This window comes from Lipotes vexillifer, unplaced genomic scaffold, assembly GCF_000442215.2.
Source record: "Lipotes vexillifer unplaced genomic scaffold, Lipotes_vexillifer_v1.1 scaffold47, whole genome shotgun sequence".
Lineage (NCBI taxonomy): Eukaryota > Metazoa > Chordata > Mammalia > Artiodactyla > Lipotidae > Lipotes > Lipotes vexillifer.
In genome coordinates, this window is record NW_006791298.1 from 604,163 (window position 1) to 609,385 (window position 5,223).

Below are 5,223 nucleotides of genomic sequence, written 5' to 3' on the forward strand. Positions count from 1 at the left end.
TAACATAAATGGGAAAAGAATTTGAAAAAGAATAGGTACATGTATATGTATAACTGAATCACTTTGTTGTACACTTGAAACTAACACAACATTGTTAATCAACTATCCTCCAATATAAAATAAAAAGGTTTAAGAAATAATAATAAAAAAATTTTTAAAAAAAAGAAAGCATTGGCAGGCAAAGCAAGGCAATCATTCAAAGACTAAACCTCTTTCAGATACTTAAGAAAACAGGGATCCTATCAGGATACATAGCCAGAGTTAGCCCCATCATTTGCAGGGCCTGGTGCAAAATGAATACTCGGGGACCCTTGTTCAAAAATCATTAAGAACTTTAAGACAATGACAACAAAGAACTAAACCAAGCACAGAGCCCTTCTAAGAACAGGGGCCCAGCGCAACTACACAAATCACACACCCATGAAGTCAGCCCTGCACATAACATTTTAGAGCTTAGAGTGCTGGTCCTTGGTGGGAATGGTGGCATCCTGTAGAAAGCATTTTGGATATTGGTGGGGAAGTTTTTGGGTGGTGCAATGTTTGGAGACCCTGCCAGTAGACAGTGGGCATGGACCAAAGGTTCTAGAGATCTTCAGTGTCAGAGATAGCCCAGCACTATAAAGAACTTTCCTGCTTCCCAGAGAACCTTTGAATGCCCCACCAGCTATTCCCATAGGTTAAAAGTCTGTTTGTAATTATCTGAGCTTAAAAAATACCTTTGTTTTACATATCCTGAATTTTCCATAACGTGACTATTCTGTCAATTCTGGAAAGACTGCATCCTGCTTGTTTCGAACTTTATCATTAAAAATAGTTACATTCATGATGGCAACAGGTCATGCAAAGTGTTACTTGTGGACATATAAGCATCTGACTCCTTCATCGTGCCTTCTCGTGGGGGCCTAGCCACGCTTTCACAGAAAGGAACATGTTACTTTATCAAACATGGTTTTCCTTTTATATTACAGTTAGAACATTATCTTTTTCCTAATTGGATGGAGGTAGGTTATACTATGGGAGCATTTCATTTTACGTTGGCAAAAGGGGATTTTAAAATATTTGCTACATAAAGTGGCTTTGGGTATGAAAGAGTTGAGAACCACAGGCTTAGAGGCATAAGATTACCAAATGTTTCAGCTGGAAGGAATTTGGGGGATTATATACTTCGTTGATAGATAAGGAAATTCAGGCTGAAATAGATCACATGTCTGGCCTAAGGTTACCCAGCAATTACTGGCAATGCCAGGACTTGAACCTATGCTAAGTTCTAGGACTATATAAAGTAACTAACTCCTTCCTCTCTTCCTTCCTTCCTTCCTTCCAACAAACACAACTGAGCTCTTACTGTATGCCAGGCATTAGGGTGGGTCCTGATGACTCACAGATGACTAAGACATAGGTCCTGTCCTTAAGGAGACCACAGACTGGCCAGAATTCAGGGAAGAACCCAAATAACATGCAACATGCCTTAGAGCAGACCTATGTTCAAAACATTACAAGGAGCAAATGATTGAGTCTTCCTCAGGGAGCTGAAGTCCTCCCAGCAAAGGTGGAATTTGAGTCTTGAGGTGGGAGACAGGCTTTGCACTATAGGGACAAGGTAGCTTTCATTCTAGGCAGTTGCTCAGCATGGACAAAGACACAGTGGCCAAAACAAGAGCATCTGTAATCAGGTATTGACTGTCCACAGCCCTCAATAGCAAGGCGTGCTTTCCAGAAGCACAGGGTTGGTCACTCTTCTGCCAGATACAGCCAAGCAGAGAACAGAGAGCAGGGCTGGCTCAGAGGAGCTGGGACCCCCTGAGGTCACTGGGGAGAGGAAATGAAGGGGGTCGTCTCTGCGCTGCTCCATGGGTGCCAAGGGCCTGATAAGCCTTTGGAGTTCTGTGGGCACCGGCCAGAGTGCAAACTAAGAAAAGAGCTCGTTGATTGCTGAAGTGACCTAAGTGGATCACCTTATTGATTCTCACCTAGCTTGGAACAGACCTCAGTAACCAACATCAAGTGCTTTAATAAGAGCAAAGGAAAGATTTACTGGATGCGAGTGGTTTTCATTAGAGGAGCAAGGGGAAATAAAACATGCTGACCCACCAGCACGGGGCCACGGCATGGCTCCCAGCCCGGTGACTGCCAACCAGACGGGAAAGTGAATAAGAGGAAGTCAAATGAGACAGCCCCTGGGCTCGTGCTTATCAGAAGTGTTAGAAAATAATTTCCACCGATTGCCAGATTGCCTGCTTCCCTTCTCTTCCGCTCCACACTGCAAACCCTGCCACCCAGGAAGCTAGGACAAGGTAAAGCGGCCGCCGCTTACTGAGCCCCAAACCGGGCCCTGACTTGGCATTTTTCAGACATTATCTGTAATCCTCACCTCAACCCTACAAGGGGTGTATAATTTTCTCCACATTATAAGGGAGGAAACTAAAACTAATGAAGTGACTCTTCAATGGTGGGACTAGGATTAGAACCCAGGTCTTTCTGGCACCAAGGCCTGCGCTTGACATTTTTCTCTTGAAAATAGAAATTGGCAGGCATCTATTTTTCCTCTCAAGGCTTTGAGTTGAATCCACTCTACCCCACAGAAACTGACCAAATTTTAATTTTTATTGAGCAATTACTATATGTCAGATACCAATAAAATATTATGCCATTTGGTATTCACAACCAGCCTAGGGAGTTGCCCTACTGTTATCATCCCCATTACAGAGATGAGTTAACTGAGGCTGGGAGAGTTCCCAGTTAGCATGTGGCAAAGTGAGACCTTGAACACAACATTATCAGATTCCAGATCCCAAGCTCTAACCAACTACAAGCCGGATGTTTCTTGAAGAAAGGTTAAATGAAAGTTATAGATGGGCAATCTAAGTCAACCCAGAAAAAACTCAAGGAATGTATCCATCCATTCAAATATTCAACAGATATTTATTGAGCTCTTACTTCAGCTCCAGCATTTTTCTAAGCTCAAGGGATACAGTGATAATTATGGGAATAACATTCTTTGGGTTGGGGGGGGATTTACTATAAATGGGGAACAAATAAGATAAATAAGAAAAGTCCTCATAGTAATGAGGACAAGCGAGAAAATAAAACAGGGTGTGGTGGACAGGTCTACTTTATATTGGGTGATCGGGTAGGTGTCACCTGAGCAAGTTGTTTGTAAGTTGAGGCTTCAATGCCAAGAAGGTTCTAACCATGCAAAGGTCTAGTTGAAACCGATTCTGGGAGGTGAAACTGCGAATACAGAGACCAGGAACCTGGTGCATCCACAGAAGAGGAGAAAGTCACAGTGGATGAGGATGTATGGAGGGAGGAGGGTGGGACAGGATGAGGTCCCTGAAAGAGGAGCAGCCGGGTCTCCTCGGGGCCACCAGGCTGTCATAGGAACTGGATTTTATTCTAAGTAAAGGCAGAAGACGTGAAAGCGTTTTAAGCATTTAAAATGATTTGCATCTTCAAAACATAATTTTTTGGCTGCTGTTTGGCAGAGACACGAGAGGATTCAGGGAGACAAGTGGGGAGGCCATGGCAGGAATCCTACTGGAACAGGAATGTGGCTCGGATTCAGTTTAAACAGGAGAATTAGAGGAGTGGACACATCCTGAAGGGAGAGTGGGCCTCACTTGCCACCTTGCACTTTCGTACACGGACAAGAGCTGCTACTTTCTTGACACGCCGGATAGTGCCCCCTGCCCACTGCTCTCATTATGCTTTGACTGGCTTTTGCCAGATGAGACTATGAAAGCTGAAAGAACAGAATGGGATGCCGTCATCGCCTCTGCTCACCCCAGGAGACGGTTTTATGAAGTCTCACCAAAAAACAATGCCTGTCAGGAAGCCAAACAGCTCCCCTGACCACCACTCAACGTGGCCAAGACAGAGAGGAAAACCACTGGCGGAGAGCTCCCTGGTTATCTAAACCAGCCTCAGTGATGCTTTGTCCTGTTTGCTGTGGTCAAAGTGACAGTTACTTCAGAACAAAGAGAAAACAAGCTGAGCTAGAAGAAACCCGAGGTCACCATAAGGGGCCACCTCATCTATTTGAAAGCAATTAGGGAATGCTGGTTTCCCTCATGGCTCATCAGTGAAAATATGAGGAAGGTCTGTCTTAAAACTGCCCCCAACAGTTTTAAGTTCCCACTCTAGAAGTCAGGGGAAGCTTATCTGAAGGATAATGAAGAATGTGACAGGCAGCATCCCTTGTGTCACATTCTCAGGAGGAGAGACAGCCGGTGGCATGCAAGTGTCTGCAGGACTCCAGGAGACAGAAGATTGGGCACAAGTGAACTGTCAGGAGAAAAAAAAAAAAAAATCGAGGGAACCCTAAAGAAGACGGGCCTTGTACATAATTGATCTGACAGAGCACTGCCCACTCCATCATGGCAGCTGAAATATGGCCACTAGCCCATAGGGGAGCGCATTTGCATTTAAGGACACCAGACCTCATCTATTAAGGAAAGTGCTTAAGCAGGAAAGATAACATGGCTGTCAATCTGAGCTCATGATTTTGGAAACCCAAACACCATGCCAGAGCCATCAGAATTAAAAAGATACATACCTAACTCTAGTCTAAGTCAAAAGGAAGTTTATTCATCAAACTAGGGAAGGGAGTAAGGGACTTAGGAAAACTGTCACTCCTGACTTTTGGTTGGTTAATTGTATTCGGAGAAAAAAATGCTGTCCATTCTGGGAATCTTCACACAAAGTGACCTAAAATTATTCTCAGTTACTTGGGTTTGCTTCCTTCCTAAGGGTACGATAGCAGATGTTCATCGTTTTATTAACAGATATTTATTTAGTACCTACCATTTGTTCATCCTTCTGCTAAGAACGATATATACAAGACAGGACACCACCCCTGCCCTCATGGACTTTATAATACAGTCCGTTTTTAGGCCTTTCTAGATATTAGGCATATCTGTGACAGAGGGTTAAATTCAGTTTAATTGAACAAACCTGTATTGAGCTCTTATTCTGAGCACAGTAACATAAGGACAACTTAAGAATTATAAATTCAACAACTATTAAGAAAACAACATGTGTGATATACTGGATTGGCTGTTTGGAGATACACGTAGTTGATTTGGATCTAGATAACTGCCCCAGGGAACCTGCTGCGTGGGAGCCATGATAAGACTTGTACATATAGATAACTGTCCATAGATAAATGTTTAAAAATGATAAATATCATTGAAAAAGAGAAGTGTAGATAAAGAACTTCAGCAG